Source organism: Bos taurus, chromosome 12 (genome assembly GCF_002263795.3).
Source record: "Bos taurus isolate L1 Dominette 01449 registration number 42190680 breed Hereford chromosome 12, ARS-UCD2.0, whole genome shotgun sequence".
Lineage (NCBI taxonomy): Eukaryota > Metazoa > Chordata > Mammalia > Artiodactyla > Bovidae > Bos > Bos taurus.
In genome coordinates this window covers 19,552,388-19,573,309 of record NC_037339.1, presented here as the reverse complement: position 1 = coordinate 19,573,309, position 20,922 = coordinate 19,552,388, and the positions used below count along the sequence as shown (strand labels likewise).

At 40.9% G+C, this 20,922-nt stretch overlaps 1 pseudogene across 1 annotated transcript in view; it reads left to right on the top strand.

Annotated features, from left to right (window-relative positions):
* Nucleotides 1–250: 250 nt before the first annotated feature.
* LOC100847818 (cysteine-rich protein 1-like) overlaps nt 251–20,922 on the top strand; it is a 105,188-nt pseudogene continuing 84,516 nt past the window's right edge. The window contains exon 1 of the transcript XR_009496616.1: nt 251–20,922. This exon is cut by the window's right edge and continues 27,387 nt beyond it. The product of XR_009496616.1 is annotated as a cysteine-rich protein 1-like (transcript).

The window sequence follows — 20,922 nt, the reverse complement described above, 5'->3', positions numbered from 1 at the left end:
GTTTTCCCGGGCGGGCACGTGACGGGGTTGGCAGCGCTCTGGCCCGGGCAGGGAGGAGGGGGAGGCGGCGAGCGGGAGGCCGGGGGCGGGCGGGCGGCTGGCGCGCTGTGTACTTAGGTCGTGTGCTGGGGCTTTTCTCTCCCAGGAGCCGGCTGGAGGAGGGGAGGGGGGAGGGGCCACCGCTCCGCCTTCTCCTTTTCGCAATGTTGACGCAATCTATAAATAGTGGAACAAAAGGACCAACTTCCTCGGAGCTTTGCTGAAACTGCACAAAAAAATCGAGCTGGGGGGTTCCCTGATCCCTGGCGATGGGGCGGGGAGCGCGGCGCCCGGGGGAGGGGGCGGGCGCGGCAGCGCGGGCCCGGCCGAGGGGGGACACCTGGCTGAGGCATTGCCGCCGCCGCCGCCGCCGCCTCTCCGCGCGAACCCAGGGCTCCGGTCCCTGCGCGGGCTCGAGAGCTCGCCCGGATCGGGGGGTCTTCCTCCTCCGCCGTTGACAGGTCAGTCCGCACCGCCCCTTTCTACACTGGGTTTTCTCTTCCCTCCCCCAAGCCTCTACTTTTAGAAGGGAATAAAGGGGGAAAAAATTAGAGCGAGGCGCAGCAGTGACAGCCACCCAATCTGGAAGCCCAGCAGTGCACGGCGGGGTGGCCGAGGGGCTCCGGAGACAGTCAGCGCCTGGCCCCCCTAGTCGTACAGCCGGTGGCCGCGCCGCGGCCGGAGACGAAGCCAGGACTAGCTTGCGCCGCCCAGGCGGCGAGGAGTGGAGGCGGGAGCGCCGCGGGGGCGCGGGCGGGCGAGCGAGCGAGCGATCGACGGCGGGCTCCCTGCTGCAGCTCCTGCCTGGGATACCGAACCCCCAGGGACGACGGGCCAAGACCAGGGGGCTCTGAGCCCAGCTCGCCCCCTCGGACCTCGGACCTAGCGTCCCCACCTCGTCCCGCGCAGCTGCCATGGGAGGGCTGAGCGGAGAAGCGCTGTCGCCGCACGCCACCGCACACCCCTGGCTCCGGTGCCCACGCGACCCGCCGCGCCGGCGATTGAGGGGAGGGGGGGCGAGGTGAGGACAGAAGGCAACGCTTTCCTCCGGGGCGCCCGGACCCGAGCGCGAGCGCCCGCCGCGCCGCCGTGGCGGTTACACTGGGCGCGGGGGAGGGGGCGGAGCTGGCGCTGTTGACAGCCGCGCTGGAGCGGGGAGGGCGAAAGCTGGGGAGAAGCGAGTGGGGGAGGGAGCGCGCGGTCGCGCGCGCGGGGTTCGGCTGGGATTGGGGGGGTCACGTGATGGGCAGACGCCCCCGCTACAGGCTGACAGTAGGGGTGACGTCACCATCCCCTGACTGCAGGGGGTGGCACTTCCGTTCCCCCCCACCAGCCCCCGAAGCGGCGGCTGCAGCCATTTCGAAGTGTGGGAGTGGGCGGGCGGGAGACGGGCGGAGGGGGTTTTCGTTGCCACCCCAGCTCCTGACTGCGTCCCCAGCTGCCCGGAGCCCCCGGCCCGGGCCCAGAGCGGTGGCTGAGGCCGCCCTCCCCCGACGCGCCCCATTGTGTGAGCGGGCGGGCCGGCACCGCGCGGAGGCTGGTGCCGGCCCCCTGCGGCTCCCAGCTCCGGAGGGGGCGGGGACGGCCCCGGACGGTCAAGGCCAAGTCTTGCCGCGTCCCGAGAGCGCCCGGCGCGCTCCTGAGGTCCGACTCTGAACTCCAGGCTGGGACATAGGCTGCCGTGCCCGCGTTCTCCGACAGCCAGGTGTTTGGGGACCCCGCTCAGCGGCGCAAGCCTAGCGTCCAGCCTTGCGGGTGTGTGACAGGCGTTTGTCACCGTTCTGGAGGACTCGATTCCAGCAGTCGTTATAAAGCTATTTGGGGAAACTCCGGGTTTTGGTGACTCAGCGCGGTAAGCGCTATTTATAAGTTGATGCGTTAGTAGCAGGGAAATACACTTCGCTCAGATCCGTCCACCCGAGGAGGGAAAAGAGCTCTTGTTTCGAGGCAGCAATTAAGGCTTTACTTTTTCTGAACGAGTAAAAGGGTTGACTTTGAAAAGCCTGTGCTGTGAGAGAAAGCAGACCTCACAAGTACACAGTGTATCTCAAAAAGTAGGAGCGTCTTCCTGGGTAGATGGAGAATTTTAAGGACACTTCACGATGTGTTAGACCTTTTGGGGGGGCGGTGATGTTGCGTGAACCAAGGAGAAACAATTCAGATAAATGACCCAGCAATCCTAGTAGATGGCAGAATATCAGAACTGTTTATTAATTTCAGTATTTGTTAAATACACCATTTGTGGCTGGGCATAAGATAAAGGAAAATGGGATGATGCTGAAAATTCCTGTAGGAAATTCTCTTAACAGGAAGGTGTCTGTTGTATTTATCATCAAAACTCTGGGACAAATATAAATTACATGTTTGCTACCCAATCTCTCTCTCCTAAGAAAGCACTACAAAAGTGTATACTACAGCCTGGAATGATTGTTCAGTGTAAGTGCTGCACAAACAATTTTATTAGTCACTGCTTGTTTTACAGGTTTTACTTCACGGTTTTATTTTCTTCCCACCTTCACCCCAGTTTGGAAATCCAAGAGGTAGATGCTAAGAGAAAGAGCAGTTGCTAGCCTGGCTTCAGGAAGGCAGGAATTCACACCCAGCTTGCTTGGCCTGAATAGCTTTCTGTAGGTAGCTGACCTGAGGTGCTTCTTAAAAGAAAGAAGACAGTTTCCTGGATGGGCAGAAGTTAGACCAGCTAAGGAAAGAGTTTTCCCAAGCTGAATAAGCAAAGTAGCAGGTACAAAGGCCTGTAGTGAACAACTACAGCCAAGTAAGAATGGGTGGGCTGTGAAAAGGGAGAGAAGGGAGGCTGGACGAAAGGCCAGGTCACACAAGACTTTGTAGTCCAAGCTGGGGAGTTTGGAATGTAGCTTGAGACTTACAAGTTTTTAGCTTTTGGGGGCACGCATACCCTTTTGATGGAAAAGGCAATGGCACCCTACTCCAGCACTCTTGCCTGGAAAATCTCATGGACTGAGGAGACTGGTGGGCCGCAGTCCATGGGGTCGCTAAGAGTCCGACACGACTGAGCGACTTCACTTTCACTTTTCACTTTCATGCATTGGAGAGGAAATGGCAACCCACTCCAGTGTTCTTGCCTGGAGAATCCCAGGGATGGGGGAGCTTTGTGGGCTGCCGTCTATGGGGTCGCACAGAGTGGGATACGACTGAAGCGACTTAGCAGCAGCAGCAGCAGCAGCAGCAGCATACCCTTTTGAGAACCTAGGGAAAGCAATCTGGTCTCTCTCCAGAGTAAAAAGCACCTACAGACCTCAACTACAATTCAGCATACAATCTCAAGTGTTTACTCTGTGTGTAAATGATTGGGCCTCAGGATTTAAACCTACAGAAAAGGGAAAACCATAAAAGGATTTTGTTTTTTTAATGGAGATGCATGGTCAGGTATGAAAAGAATACAGGTCCTTGAAAAAAATTACACCAGTTGGGGTCCTGGAGACAGGAAGATGGAAAACAAAATAGCCTGTGATCTAAGAATCAACTAGGACCACTGCTGTATACCCAGTGGCAGTGGGGATAGGAGAGGCGTTCAAGAAAGCTAATTTGAAAGAGTTGGTGGAATGGGAAAGTGACTGACAGATCAAGGGATCCCCATTCTGGTTTGGGCTGTGGACTGGGAGAAATGGGCCTCTGGTGCAGGAGGAAGAACTCTGTTTTGCTTCCTTGAAAAGGAATGAAAAGCTGTGGCTGAAAATCCACTGAAAAGGCTGTGTACCCTTCCAGCGAAAAAGCACCTTCCCAAAGATTTGAATTCAGAAGGGACATGAGGGCAGGAGAGGATAAAATCTTGCTTTCCTCTCTTTTTAAAAACTGTGGATAGCCAGAGAAGAAGAAAAGGAGAGATAGATGGAATCAAGCTTTGTTTTTGCCCTGCTCAACCACTAGACCTTCAAAGAAAGAGACATGAGCTAGAATGAATTCCCATAAGGGTGGTATTTGTTTCTCATGGCCCTTCGAAACCACACTTAATCATACACAGTGAGTACCCAGAAGTGCTTAAGATCTCAGTCTGGCTAGGGAAACAACAAAAAGTGAGGGGGAAGGTTTCCCAGTTGTCACAGCTAACCTGAGCTAGAGATTTAATGGAAGCAGGAACTCAGATACAAAACAAACCACCCCCAGAACGTAATGGTTTTAAAAACAACACTTGCTCATGAATATGCAGTTACGGGTAGGGCTCTGTAAGACAGCTTGTTTCTAGTCCACAGGGAGTCAGCTGGGGCAGCTCATAGGCTAAAGGCTTGCATCATCTGAAGGCGTGTTCACTTTCCCATCTAGCAATCCCTGGTCACAGATGGCTAGGATCTTAGCTAGGGCTTTCAGCCAGAACACCTGCACATGGCCACTCCCTGTGGTCTGGGCTTCCTCACAGCATGGCTCTGGGCTCCAAGGGTCCCAAGTCAGAGCCAAGTGAAGCTGTAGAACCTAATCCTAGAAGTGCTATCCATCACATTCTGTTCATCTGAGGCGTAGCACTTAAGCCATACAGATTCTAGGAGAATCAGACTCTGCCTTTTACTGGGAAGAGCGTCAAAGAATTTGCCATGTGTTTAAAATCACCACACATTTTAACTTCAGATAAACAGATTTAAACAATACGTTGAATATAAAAACTCTTTAAACATATCAAATAAATATCCTTTTTTGATATTAGAATGGAATATAAAAATCCAAGTATTTCATCATTACAGCAAAGCTAACTGAGAGCCAGTCTGAGTGGGCAATCTCATAATCTTCCCCCCTTTTTCTCCTGCATGACCATTCCCCTCCCCTCCAGGTCAGGCCTCCATATACAGACTCCTGTCTCTGCAAAGCTAGGTAGGACACTCCCAGTGGCTGCACTTTTCAAAGAGATGATCAGGTCCTAAAAGTTTTCCACTGCCTCCTTAAACTGTCCCTGACTGGACATTACTGGCTCATTGGCAAGACCATCAGTGACTTCTCAAAGTTTAAAAGCAAAATGCTATGGAGATTATTCCATTAAGTAATTTTATAATAAATTCATGTTATATAATTAAGACAGAATGACAGTTCTTAAAAAGGGTTATACATTTTTAGATATCAAGATCTTTTTTACTTGGGCTTGTTGATTCATAAAACTCAGTATAATTCTAAAGCGATGGTTGAGGTTTTAGGTATAAGAATCTGCATGTTTCCTTGAAGTGACAGAAAACTTGATTATGACCATACAAAATTGGAATAGCTCCTTTCACTTTTACAATGCCTACTGCCTGAACTGCATGACATACTGTTATTTGGTTGGTAAAGGAGCTTAAGAGTTCTCTAAGGAACTGAAAATACCTTTCTCTATTTGATCAAGATAAAATAGTCTTTTCTTATAACCTGGTATCTTTTTAAATTCTCCCAAAGCTGATATTATTACAGTTTATATACCTTTGATGTTCTCATAGAAAACCTCATGACTTAGAGAAGGAATAGTGCTTAGGCTGTTTTAATAATTCATACTCTCCTAAGGGGTGTGCTCTATACATTTAGGTAATTTTGCATAATTATTTATAGTTCTATTGGGTCAAAATCACACTGTGAATTCATGATGTACAGATTTTAAAATAAGCACATTTAGGTAATGAGCAAATATACATTTATGATTGCTTTGTGTTATATTTCATAATTTTTGAAGTAGCAAGCACTTTTAAAAAGTAAAATAATCAATATCTTTGTTTTTAAACTTCCTTATATGGCAATGATAAAAAAAAAATTGACAGTGTTCACATTAAACTAATAGACTTTGTTATCAGGCTCCAAACTGTTCCTAATTCTCAGTGACTTCATAGCTACCATGGAGGCAGCCCAAAGGAGCTTAAGTAAACACTTTAAAATTACGTAATGCAGTTCCGAAGGAGGAACAACCCCAGCCAAACTGTGCCATATAGTTTTACAGATGCAATTTTGCTGTTTGCCAGAATGCTTATTAACCTATCTACAGAATGACTTCATAGCAAAGATAACAAGTAAGGAAGCTGGAAGTGAGCCAGTCTGTTTCTAGGCCTCTTGAATGAAGGCAGGGTTGTGGAAATTATTTCAAAGTAGTTATCCAGAGAATGTTTTTCTTAACCGTATAGACTAAGTATTTCGAAGCATTCTGAAAAGTTCTATAGTAAAAATGGCACCTTAAGCAATAAATTCAATATGATTTCCATAAATAAAATACAAGTTTTTATTTTACAACATAATACAAGATGTTGCTGGTTGATAGTAATATTGCTCTACTACTACATTAAGAATTGAAGACTACATGTGTCTCTTCCCTCTTGGACCTCCCTCCACTCTACCCCTACCTCCAATCCCAGCCATCTAGGTCATCACAGAGCATTGTTTTGTGGTCAGAATATGGCCTGTACAATTTCTCCTTTCTTGTACTGTGTTGAACTTCCTTTATGCCCAAGAAATAATTAATTGCATATATATTTAATGGAAATGTAAAAAGAAGCAGTATTCTCCATTTCTATAATGGAAAATCAATTTATATACCTATTAAGCTTCTTAAATGATCATAATAAAACTTTCCTGTTTCTAAAAAAAAAAAAATACAATCTTTTTATTAAGTAAAATAATTTGGATCCTTTTTTATGTTCTTTTTTCCTCACCTTTCTGTGTGTTCAAAATATAATTTATCTTAAATGCTGCCAAAGCCAATAACAAAATATATTTTCTTCAATATCTTGGCAAGGCTCTATAAAGAACTGTAAGTCCCTAAAATGGTAAAGTTATTAATATGAGTGTATGAGCAAAATGCAACTTTATCTAAATTACAGAAAGAGTCTTTCCATCAGATTGGCAGAGACTGAAAATAAGTGCTAATAACTGTTACTAAGAATGTAATTTACACACCCATCTATTACTATATTACCTTTCTGGAGTCAAAAATGTCTAAATCTTTGATACAGTAGTTTCACTTACAGGAACCAATCCTGAAAAAACAAAAAATCATATGAAATCGAAGATTTATATATGCTTATGACAGTATCTCTAGATGGGAGACCATCTGAATATTCAATAGTAAAGGAGTGATAAACCAAGGTACATCAATCTAATGGCATTTTTGTAACCACTAAAATACTGAATACCACAGAAAAATGCTAATGTTTAATTTAATGTACAGATAAATCTTTTAGGTTATAAAACTATTTCTCCTCAAGGGTTGGGGGAAAATATACCAAAGTATAGTATGTAATTATGGTAATTTTTACCATTTTTTTTTTGCATTTTCTAAAATGAGCATATATTTTAACCATCAGAAAAAAATCATTAAAAGATTTCTTCCCAAATACATAAATCAAATGACACATATTTACATTCTTATAACACGAAGATATTTAATAGTCATACAACAGTTACTTTTTACATGCATCTTTTTATTTTGCATATATATAACAACATCTGCCAGTGAATGATCTCTGTTTCTAAAACTATATCAGATAAGATATAAGCAAATAGTATTATTTGAAGCGTATAACTTGAGGAGTAATGTTTGGTGGAAAAGTTTATTTGGGGAGAACTTTGGATAGTCAAAATCCATCTGGAAAGCCATAATGGCTGGACCAATTTTATATCATAACTTTTATAACAATATTTTTTATTTTCAATTGTGGTAAAAAAATACAGTTAAACACATAACGTAAAATTTACCATCTTAACAATTTAAAAATGTACAGTTCAGTAGTATTAAGTGTATTTGCAGTGTTGTATATAATAGTATTTTAAGGATAGTGTTTCTATTGGTTTCATAAAAACAATACATGTTCTTTTATAAATAATTCAAACAATACAGAAAGTTACAGGAAGATTTTTAAATCTCTTCAGATCCCAGACTTTACCATCAGTATTAAGTGATCATCATGGCAGGCATATTTCTATGCACTTATACAAATAAATAATCTTATTTAAGATGAGAATGTGTACACTTTTAAAATATTTTAAATATTAAATTTAAACTTATTTGAATATGGTAGTACTATGATAAACTGAAGGAACTGCTGAACTTCCAGAAAATTTGTTTCTTTGCAACAAGAGATCTTATTTCCTAAAATATCCAGTTTAAAAAATTAAGAGTTTGGAGACTTTTTTATCTGTATGTTTTCAATTTAGAGACACAAGTTGACTGCTGTGAAAAAATGTATTATTTTGGTCATTATTTTAAGTGAAGGTTTTAATGTTTCTGTTTTGTAACTTTAACTTCCTTTGGTCATTTGGTCATGACCTCTATTTTAAAATCCAGTGGTCACAACACACCTCAATTCTTATTTCCTACTTACTAATTTTGATTCATCACTTATCTGCTCTTCAATAAGTAGTTTTGTTCTTTTTCCTACCAGGGATTCATGGATGCTGTATTTGCCTTTCTCAGTCGATTTCCGAATGACACTTATTTAGATATCATAGTTTGGGGTCTTGCTGGCTTTGCCTTAAAACTGCAAACATTTTTGCTTTGAATATTGCTTAGAGGAAGTCTAAGGCCAGCATGATTTCCTCCCTCTTACATGTTACTTAGTTTTCTAGCCTAGAGGTCTGAAGTTCTTCCTTCATTCTTCATTGTTAATAGCTTAACCAGTATATATCTTGATAACGAATATTTATGTCCCTTTTTCTTTGAATATGTTATTCTGCATATTCAGTTCTTTCATAATTTTGTGGAAATTCTCTTCTGTTAATCTTTAAGTGGTTTTTCTGATTCACTTGTTGCATTATGTACTCAGGGAGTGGAATCCAGCCATATTGTGTTGTCTTTGTCTCAGTTGCATACTATCTTCTTTGCAATTACCTTGGTCCACTTTTCTTCTGCATTTTCACTGCAATTCACTATTAAATTCATTTGTCAACTGGAATGTATTGAGTGCCAGCACCAGTGGTAAATGAGATCACATCCCATCCTTAGTATGAAGCAATGGAGCTTTTACTTGAGAATAGGGAAGGGAGAAATAAATATAACAAAATCAGGTAATGATCATAATAAGAAACCCAAGTAAGGAAAGGGAGGGTTGTGGGCAGGAATCATGCATTTTAGATAATGCAGTGAGAGCAGGTCTCTCTGAGATGACACTTGAGAATAAACGTGAATGAAGCAAGGCAGTGAGCTAGGCAAAGACCTGGGCAATGCAGAGGCAGAGAAGAGCAAGTGCAAAGGCCCCATGGAAATGCAGAGTGTTCAAGACAGAATGATAAGAGCCAGATGAGAAATCAGAAACTGGTGAGAGATCAGAGAATCACACTAGGTCACAAAAGAGGCCGGAGGCCTGAGAGAGGAGGCTGAATTTTGTTCTGTGACAAGGAGAGGGGGACCATATGTGCTTTAGAGCAGGCATCCCAAACCTCTGGGATCTAATGCCTGATGATCTGAGGTGGAGTTGATGTAGTAATAATAGAAATAAAGTGCACAGTAAATGTAATAAACTTGAATCATCCCCAAACCACCCCTCACCCCTGGTCTGTGGAAAAATCATCTTCCACAAAACTGGTCCCTGACGCAAAAAAAGTTGGGGATCACTGCTTTAGAGGAGGCACTCTGGCCTTTTGCTAAGTATTTCAACAACAGTAAATTGAGCATAAAAAATTGATCAAGTGTTGTCTAACCGAAAAAGGAAAAGGGGAGCACTAAGATAAGAGAGTAATAACTTCAGGAAGTCATCTAGTCCTGGATTAACCGAGGAAGACCTGAAGTTACTAGAACCCAGCTTCCCAGTTGGTGCTAAGGTAAAGAACCCACCTGTCTACACAAGAGACGTTAGAGATGCGGATTTGATCCCTAGGTCGGGAAAAGCCCATGGAGAAGGACATGGAAACTCAATCCAGTATTCTTGCCTGGAGAATCCCCATGGACAGAGGAGGCTGGAGGGGGAACAGTCCATAGGGTCGCACAGAGTCAGCCACGACTAAAGCGACTTAGCTCGAGCATGAATGCACAGGAACCAGAAGCAGGGACTCACAGAGCTGGAACCCTGGCCTGGGGTAGGAGGTGTTGCCCACTTACTAGTAGCTCTGAGAGGCTACGCTGAGGCTGCTTCCAGGAGAGTGGAAGATGGTTGAAATTTGGGGCTAACTGCTGCTGTCAGGTGAAGGTCTACAGTGGGCAATGCCGGCAGGTATGGAGAGTCAACGAGGAGGAGCACATTCTTTTTCTGTCTTCTTACTTTTAGTCTTTTATCTAATGCCTCTTACAGACTATAGCAAGAATTCAGCTGAAAAAAGTAAAAATGTAGCTTGCAGAGGCCCAGCCACAGCAGCACAAAGCAGAGTAGGGAAGGGTTTATTGCTAAAAGTTAACAGTCTAATAACTGGAACAGAGAGAAATTCAGGATGACCTCTAGGTTTCTGTCTTGAGCAACTGGATGAAAATAACGCCATTTATTGACATGGGGAAAACTCAGGGAGAAGTAAACTGAGAGGAAAAAGAAAATCAATGTTTGGGTATGTTATTGCCAATTTACTATGTAAATACAAACGAATGCAAAATTTATCATTTTCCCCAAATCTATTTCCTTTAGCCAGACTATTCAGATCTCTCATTCATTAATCTTTGTATTCCTTTGCTTTTGTTTTTTAATTTCTTCAGTTTTTGACTGGAGGATAATTGCTTTACAATGTTATGTTGGTTTCTGCTGTATAACAACATGAATCAGCTGTTAAGTATACATACATCCCCTCCCTCTTGAGCCTCCCTCCCACCCCCACCCCCATACCCTCCACCCCCACGCACCCCTCATCACAGAGCACCAAGCTGATATTTCCCACAAGCTACCTATTCTACACATGGTAGTTATATATGTCAAGGCTACTCTCAATTCATCCCACCCTCTCCTTCCCCACCCCGTGTCCACAAGCCCATTCTCTACTTCTAACATGTTTGTTTTGAATGAATTAATTTTGAGGTCCTTATTAGATATATGAGTGGAGTTCCTGGGAAGGGAGTTGGATATGAGTTTGGAGCTCAACAAAGGTATTAAGGATAGAATACAAATTTAAGGAGTCCTAAAAACACAGACAAACAACATTTTAAAACCAGAAAAACTGAATAAGATGACTCAGGGAGGGGCAGGGAATGAAAATTGATAAAGAAAAAAAGAGGGGTGAGGAATATGCATGCCTGGGAGTCCCAAACATTTGGGAAGAAGAACATGATCTGGCAAGAAGGTGATTGGTGATCTCAACAAGAGCAGTTTAGGTGGAGCTATGGACACAATAATCTAATTAGAATGGATTGAAGAGATTATATACAGTGAGGAAGTGGAAACTGCAAGTACAAACAACCTTTTAAAAGTCTACTATAAGGCACAGCAGAAAAAAATGGGCTCCTACTCACCATGAAAGCAGAGGGGGATATGAGATCTAGGGTGATAGTATTTTTAGAAGGGGAAGTAGTATAGTATGTTTGGAAGTGGTGGTTTAGTCGCTAAATTGTGTCTGACTCTTGGACCCGCCAGGCTCCTCTGTCCATGGGATTTCCCAGGCAGGAATACTGGAATGCGTTGCCATTTCCTTCTCCAGGGCATCTTCCTGACAAGGATCGAACCTGTGTCTCCTGCATTGCAGGTGGATTCTTTACCGCGGAGCCACCAGGGAAGTACTGATTGGAATAATCAAATAGAGAGAGAGAAACTGAGGATGCAGAAAATGGAGGGGATAGTCACGGGACACAATCCTTGACTGTGTAAGAACGGGTGGGCTTCAGGACACTAGTGGAGGGGCTTGCCTTACTTAAGAGCAGGGCTCGCTAACCCTTTACAGAAGACAGTTTATTTGAGTACAGATGAAGGCAGGTCGATAGGTACAGTGTGGGAAAGATGAGTTTATCTTGTGAGAGCGTCTATTTATCAATAAAATCAGAGTTTGAAGTGAGGAGCAGGGAAATGTGGGAGACGTAGGAGAGAGGAGAGGAGGCACCATCATCTTGATGAACTGACTAGAGGATGTGCTCCAGCTGCCAGTCTGTTTTTGGTGATTCTGATTTCCAACCATGCTTATTTCATTTCTTGCTGTTCCAAATTTATTTATTTTGAAATGACAGTATTACTTTGGCCTTCATTGGCTTAGGTAGCAGACATTTTCTTTTTCTTGCTACTTCTGGTAATGCTTTTAAAGGAGTTTTTATTGTTCTTTCTTTTGCACAAACTGTTTTGTCAGGTATTTGGGGAGGAAGATTTTGTGATCTGCCTTCACTCCCCCATCTTTATCCGAAAGTCTAGAATGTTTTTAAGTAGACTGCACTTCATGTTTTTTCAATTCACCCTATATATAGTAATGTGACATAAGAAATCATAGTAATATTATATATTGTATTATTATAATAGCCACTGTTTACTGAATGCCTGTGTGCCCTGTACTATACTGGGCATTTACATACATGATTTCTAAACCATAACAACCCTACAAGGTAGGTATTGTCGCCAGTTATTTCCACAAGAAACCTTTTTTACTGGTGGTGTCAGATCACAGAATCTTACTTAAAACTCATAGCTAGCCAGTATAAACAAGGTAAGAACCAATTTTTCTCCCTTTGTGTCTGTAAAAAATTAGCACTTAAGAGGCTGTTCTTTTTGAAGTACAAAATAATACTTTGCAAAAGCGCACCACACAAACTAAGGGAGATTTTATGGACAGCTTTTTGACACCAGACTATATCATTAATCTCTTGGTGGGAGAGTTGCTAACTGACAGATTCAAGGAACTTGGTAAATCAATTGAGGTGTCCCTTCTCTAACCATATCATCAGCAAACATACTGAGAGCCTGCTATGTTGAAATAACTAGTAAATTATACTAAACCACTATAATTTTACAAGTTATAGGATATGTATCAGTGTTTGTTTTGGAAACTCCATTATTTGGATTTAAGTAATATCAAACTTTTCTTCTGGCAACAATATTTATACTCATGTGATGATACTGAAAACATATCACTGGGACATAAACATATCTATGCCAAGTAATAGGTTTCTTTTTCTGATTATAAAAGTAGTACAAGTAAATAAAAATTTGAAATTATGTTTAAAGAAAAAATATTTTTCTTTATTTTAGGAAAATATAGATAAAATAACCAATAATTCCTTTATTTAAAGGTAACTGACTTACAGTTGACATATTTCCATGAAGTTTTTTAAGCATATGAAGTTTAAACTTTTTTCCTCAGTCGCTGACTTTTTTCATAAAAATTTATCAGAAATGCTTCCTCAAGTCATTTAAAACTCTTAAAATTTTCAATGGCTGCATAAAGATCCTTATGTGGAGTAGGGTTTCGTTAGGTGGTCACTTACACTATTTTCCTTACTTATAAACAATGTTGCTGTGAACTTTTTATGCATAAATATATTTTAGCATTTCAGATTATATCTTAAATTAAGATCAATTCTTAGAAATAGACTACATGGCCAACATTTTTAGGCTTCTTCATCTATAAAAATTTTGCTGTTAAAAAAAAATCTCTTAATTCTCTACATACATATATATTGAAAATAAGCCTGAGGGAAAAATGTATGAGGCCTACCTTTTAAAATCGAGATTAATATTTAAATTTAGGCTCAGTGTTTTTGTTTTGCTTTGTTTTTAATATCTTACCTTTAAGGAAAAATCCACTCTTCAAAATATTATTTACTTCTTTTCATCAGGTTTAAAATTTACACAATTTGAGATAGGAGTTTAAATATTTACTTTTTTCAGCCTAATGCTTCTATTTTTCAAGGTATTACCGTTTCTTTTTTCCTATTTCCAAATATGTTCTCCCAGCAGTGTTGCCTCCAGACTCATCAGTTCAGTCTCACATTTGACATTGACATTGACATTGACAAGTTGCTCAGTCATGTCCGACTCTTTGCGACCCTATTGACTATAGCCTACCAGGCTCCTCTGTCCATGGGATTCTCCAGGCAAGAACACTGGAGTGGGTTGCCATTTCCTTCTCCAGGGGATCTTCCTGACCCAGGGATTGAACCAGGGTCTCCTGCATGTACACCACTAATTCATGGTATAAGTGTACACATGCATCTGTAGATAAAAACCTAAATAAAATTACAGATCATGGTCATTCTCAAATCTAGCAAATTTGGCACAAGAGTTTAAGAGTACCAAAATTAATATTATAAAACAGTTCAAAGGTATTAGACTGAAATGCAGAGCTATAAATGGGGCACATTCACCCAATTCTAAAATTAATTTACAGTGGTGAAGGAATCACAAAATTTGGAAAAACCTCCAGAAGAAATCAAAGTAAATAAGGAGTACTACTTTTTAGTACTACCATTTATTAATTCACTTGACTAATTAAAGATGTTCAATACTTACTGAACATCTTTTATATGTCAAACAGTTGCTAGGAGGGAGCAAAAAGATACAGGCCTGCCTTCCTGGAAGATATATCCTAGTGGAAGAGACAGGCAAAAGCAAATGAACAAATAAGTAAAGGTCGTAAGTTGTAATCTAGTCGCTTCTGTTTCTCAGTATTATTCCTGTAAGACAAAGAAGTGATCTGAGTTTCTACCCCCCAAAATTTTTAAAGCAGTACTAAGTTAAAAAATTGAAGATTTAGAATTATTAAGAAATGGATCTCTACAGATATTTTATGACTCTTGTTTATGATTCATCTTATTTAAAATATTTTAGATATTTTATGACTCATTCCCTTGTACCCTACACACTCCCTTGCCAAAAGTATCTAGTCTGACTCTACCTCAGTTGTAGCATATTACAGTAGAAGGTGTGTGTATGTGCTCAGTCACTTAGTTGTGTCTGACTCTTTGTGACCCCATGGACTGTAGCCTGCAAGGTTTCTCTGTCCATGGAATTTTCTAGGCAAGAATACTGGAGTGGGCTGCCATTTCCTTCTCCAGGGGAATATTCCCAACTCAGGGATCAAACCCACGTCTCCTGCATCGGCAGGTGGATTCTTTACCACTGAGCCACCTTTAAAAATGTGCCAAATTTGGGGAGCAAGGAAACCCAGGTTTTAGCAAGTAGCAATGCTGATACTGAGATCTTTGGTAAGATGTTTAATTTTCTGGTGTCAGTTTCCTTTGCAAAATGATGAATTTTGACTAAATGATGGCTAAAATCCCTTTTGACTTTAAAATTCATTGTCTATGCATCTGTCCTTAAAACCTTTCTTCTGTTATGCTCCTATTTATACTGGGGATGGGGGAGGAAATAGCATGAAGAATACAGAGGTTGGAAAGAATAAGATTGATTCCTGTTTGATAGCAATAAAGAATCTATCTATAGTTTATAATGATCATTTCCCCATGTTATTTAATTTTTTAAAAACATGTTTATAACATCTGCACGACATTCCAACAAATGGATATACCAAAATTTATTTATGTATGCCTTCGTTTTAAAAATTGTTTTCCTAATTTCTGCAATTATCTAAAGATATTTAAAATCCATACTTTACTGGTACTCAAGAGTATGGCCAGCTCTCACTCTGTCTTGTTCCTTTTGCAGAAAATAAAGTTACTGTGATTCCTTCTCATCTACTCCAGCCTATACATGGCTTTCTCTTAACATAAAAACTCCACTTCAGACAACGATCTACAGCCTGTCCTTTCTCCTTTCTAAAACAGCATCACCCCTGAGTGAAGGCCGTATTTCTGCAGCTCTCCCAAAGAAAAAGAATGTGAATTAAAGCCAATTCTGTGCCTGCATCAAGTCTGGATAATGTGTATTTTTAGTTTTAATGAAAGCTTAGATCCATGAGATTAAAATCCCTACCAGCAGACAAACAGGTAAAGATTCATTTTTGTCAGCTATAACAAAAACATGATTTAGCACTAAGTCACATATGACTTAGTTAACTCTGGCAAAAGTTAACTGTGACTTGGGTGATTGGCCATAATCCTGAACTTGTTAAAGCATTAATTGTTATGTTGAAACATTAGAATGTAAGTATACAATTTGAAGTAAAACTTAAATTTTTAGCTGCTAAATTCAGCAAACAACTGCACAATCTGCTATTTAGGGTTGCTTTTTTTTTATAATATGGTATATATTATTTCAATAAATGTCAAATTCTGCACTGCTTTGATACTTCATCCACAGAGTAAAGGAATCAGAGAGGTGACAGAGTGCTTTATAATTACTCCAAAAAATATCCTGAGTGAGTTAAAAATCTTTCCAATTTAATAGTTTTTGTTTGGGAAAAGAGTAGAACCTCTGTTGTACCTCTTGGATTGTGAATTGCCACAAGTTAAACACCTTTTTTATAATTTTAAGTTACTTTTAAGCACCTATATAGTATCAGTTTGGAATCTGAAAGAATACTCACATTAACAATTATTTCTACCAATAGCTATGGACATTGTAGTTACAGATAGTAGAATTTTAGTGAAGGGATCTTTGGGGTCATATAATCCAGCTCTCATCTTACAGATAAGGAAAATGAAGCCCAGAAAAGTTTTTATAATTCGTAACAGTAAGCTTGGCGAGCAGAGGGAAAGAAGGCTCCTAACACACTCTTTTGGCCTAATGCATGCCAGAGGGTAACAGGTTATAAGAAAGTCTGTAGTTAGCTACAGTTGAACAACTCTAGGAAAAAGACCTGCTTTGGTTCCTAAATACACATTTTCCCCTTAAGATTCTTACTGGATGATCCATTCCACCTTAATTTATTACCACAAACACAAAAGGGAAGTGTCTTTACACAAATTAATGCGCCTACAAAATAAAACCCAAGAGAGAAGCTGGAGTTAGTTTGGCAGAGCTACCGGGTTACACAATGTCTGGGGAGGACCTTTATACATATCCATATGTATACATACTGTAGCCTCTTAATTGTGCTTAAGGAAATGGCACTGACATACATTGTGGGTGTCAACGTTGCCCGCAAGAGTTGTACATCACACATGGACACTGCAAATATAAGTTTTGTATATTGAATTAATTAAGGAAGGCTAATTGCCAAAACAGATCATCAACACCAAAATATATCATGGCTCAAGGACATTTCTTGCTAAAATAAACAAGCACTACAGTAATTACTTTTCAAGGTCTTTCCATACCGTCGCTTTCAGAATCAAAGTTCCAAGGTCACCCTAAGGGTCTTTTCTCTTTCAGCCTGTAGGAAAGTGAGTTTTTTAGGGGAGAGTCTTCCCAGGTGACACCAGTGGTAAAGAATCTGCCTGCCAGTGCAGGAGATACAGGAGACGTGCGTTCAATCCCTGGGTCGGGAAGATCCCCTGGAGTAGGAGGTGGCAACCCACTCTAGTATTCTTGCCTGGAAAATTCCATGGACAAGGAGCCTGGAAGGCTACAGTACATGGGGTTGCAAAGAGTTGGACCATGACTAAAGCACACATGCGTGCGCAAGCACACACACACACTCCAAGTAGACCATGACTAAAGCACACATGCGTGCACAAGCACGCACCCGCACACACACACACACACACACACACACACACACACTCCAAGTAGTACATGTTAACTTCCATTCTCATTCTATTGGCTGTAACTTAAGTCACATGTCCACAGCTAACTGCAAGGGAGGCTGGAGATAGACTTATGTGTATGGCCCAGAAGTGAGAGCATGGATTTTGATACTAGTTAACAGTCACTGCCCACTTGGGTGCTCACTCTCTCCACATATATACATACACAAATTCTAAAGTCGTCACCAAAATTAAATTAACTCATATAATTATGCTTCAAATAGAATAAGTTAGTAGTGGAAGAAAAGGCCTTCTACTTAAGAATTAGATTCATCTCTACCCTTTCCCTCCTTCAGTTCAGTTCAGTCGCTCAGTTGTGTCCAACTCTTTGCGACCCCATAGACTGCAGTACGCCAGGCCTCCCTGTCCATCACCAACTCCTGGAGTTCACTCAAACTCATGTCAGTGATGCCATCCAACCATCTCATCCTCTGACATCCCCTTCTCCTCCGGCCTTCAATCTTTCCTAGCATCAGGGTCTTTTCCAATGAGTCAGTACTTCCCATCAGGTAGCCAAAGTATTGAAGTTTCAGCTTCAATATCAGTCCTTCCAAAGAATATTCAGGACTGATTTCCTTTAGGATGGACTGGTTGAATCTCCTTGCTGTCCAAGGGACTCTCAAGAGTCTTCTCCAACACCACAGTTCAAAAGCATCAATTCTTCAGCGCTCAGCTTTCTTCACAGTCCAACTCTCACATCCATACATGACCACTGGAAAAACCATAGCCTTGACTAGACAGGCCTTGGTTGGCAAAGTAATGCCTCTGCTTTTGAATATGCTATCTAGGTTGGTCATAACTTTCCTTCCAAGGAGCAAGCGTCTTTTCATTTCATGGCTGCAGTCACCATCTGCAGTGATTTTGGAGCCCCCAAAAATAAAGTCTGTCACTGTTTGCACTGTTTCCCCATCTGTTTGCCATGAAGTGATGGGACCAGATGCCATGATCTTAGTTTTCTGAATATTGAGTATTAAGTCAACTTTTTCACTCTCCTCTTTCAGTTTCATCAAGAGGCTCTTTAGTTTTTCTTCACTTTCTGCCATAAGGGTGGTGTCATTTGCATATCTGAGGTTATTGATGTTTCTCCCAGCAATCTTGATTCCAGCTTGTGCTTCATCCAGCCAGCATTTCTCATGATGTACTCTGCATAGAAGTTAAATAAGCAGGGTGACAATATACAGCTTTGATGTACTCCTTTTCCTATTTGGGACCAGTCTGTTGTTCCATGTCCAGTTCTAACTGTTGCTTCCTGACCTGCATACAGGTTTCTCAAGAGGCAGGTCCCTCCTTCAGGCAGAACTAATTGTTAATTAATGCATAACAACAGTCAACTGAAATCTCAAAATGAGGGAAAAAAGCAAATGTTTGCAAGAATTACCTTTTTTATACATCTATATGTATCAAGACATATATATGTATGAGATATAGAAGGAGGTTGGCTTGGTTTCGTTATCCCATCACCTACTCAAATTCAGGACTAAGACTTACAACTGGGCTGTTTGTTTTAAAGGCACAAAGCCATCAAGTTCCCTTTTAATTATGAATAAATGATGTCTGAAGATATTCAGCTTTTTTTACACAACACAGATAGTAATTCTATAAATAGTAAATTTAGTGTGTGTTTTTTTTTTTTTTTTGAGTAAGTTGCCATTTTAATCCTCAAAACTGTTCCCAGTTAGTTTTTCACAGAAGCACTGCCTGGCTGCACTTCTGAAATCATAAACAGGAAGTATGATATGTAAATGTCAGTAAAACTAAAACTCAATCCTATGGTTTGATATTTTTCTTCCTTTCATATTACCACGTTAATGTCTGATTTTATGTGTATTGTACTTAGACCAATTACATGAAGGCAAACAGTAATTCATTACCTGATCAGTTTTATTTGGCAACCTAACTGTTTTGGGGGGCATGGAAAAAACACGTGGAATAACCTAAATGTTGTTCATTTTCATGGAGGAGGGAATGGAAATGACCGGAAAACTGCTGTTGATTTTGCATTGTTAGAAACTGCTTTCATGCATAGGTTGCACAACTTTATTGTTGCCAGAAGACAGTGTAGATGCAGGAGGAGGCCAGAGAGTGAATGAGTCTTTAAATACTTGAAAACCTATTACAGAAAGCATTTTTACAGTGTGCACCATCTTATTCCGATCTTCAGTAACTCCTTGAATGTGTTTCCCTACATTAATTCTGTTGTGACACAACTAAGGAGTTGTTTAAGTAGTGCAAAAATTCAGGATATTATCTCTGACTTCCCTATGAAGAAACTATGGTTCTTTCTATAGTTAGTATTTTCTCTGTAACACTATTTCAGTGTGTCTGCTACCTGAACTTTTCTATGGAAATTCCAAGAAAAAGATTAAAATTGACCAGTCCAGTTTGTGTATTACCTTAAATATTTCTGGAGAAATGTTACCAACATATAAATGCTGCTGTAAGTCTAAAATGTTTTTCTTTAGGAAACCATTCCTGACCTTGTTCTTAAACCGAATACTGAAGGAATGAATTTACTCAAAGTCACACAATATATGAGAGAGAAAAAAAAAAAAACCAGAACCTATGTATCTAAACTTCCTTTCAAGGCAGATCACACAGACCTAGAGAATATGTTTCACAAGGAGGCAGCCTGCCTACCTACTGAGGGTCTACCTTTCTGCAGCACACGAGGCCCTGCTGAATTGCACATATGGTATTTGACACTTGAGGCATTATCTTCTAGTTGAAAATACAACATACATAGAATAGATACAGGAATATGTGAAATGTAACATAATAAGAATACACTAATCAAGTACAAGCTACAAATAATTGCTATGGGGATGTGGAAAAAGAAGTAACTTAAAACTAGATGGCTAATGGACAGAAGTTTAGTGGAATCAGAAAATCTTACATAGATGTTTTGAAAGTGCTGATGGGTTTGGATTCCCAGAGAGAAAAAATAACCATTCATTTACTCATCAAATACCATATTTACAAAGTGCTTCCTGTATGTTATATGCTAGGCACTGTTCAAGGCACTAGAGATGCAACACTACACAAAACTGCTACAGAGCAGGACCAGGCAGGTCATCTCACAGACATGATGGGAACAAGAACACAAATATGAGAGTAGCGAGAAATTAAATACTGGGTCTGAAATACTCAAGTAAAAAGTGTTAGTCACTCAGTCATATCCGACTCTTTGCAACTCCATGGATTATAGCTGGCCAGGCTCCTCTGTCCATGAAATTTTCCGTGTAAGTATACTGGAATGGGTTGCCATGCCCTTCTCCAGGGGATCTCCCCAACCCAGGGATCAAACTCAGTCTCCGGCACTGCAGGCAGATTCTTTACCATCTGAGCCACCTATGTGCTTAAAGTCTCCAGCACTGCAGGCAGATTCTTTACCATCTGAGCCACCTATGTGCTTAAAAAAAGTGAAGTTGCTCAGT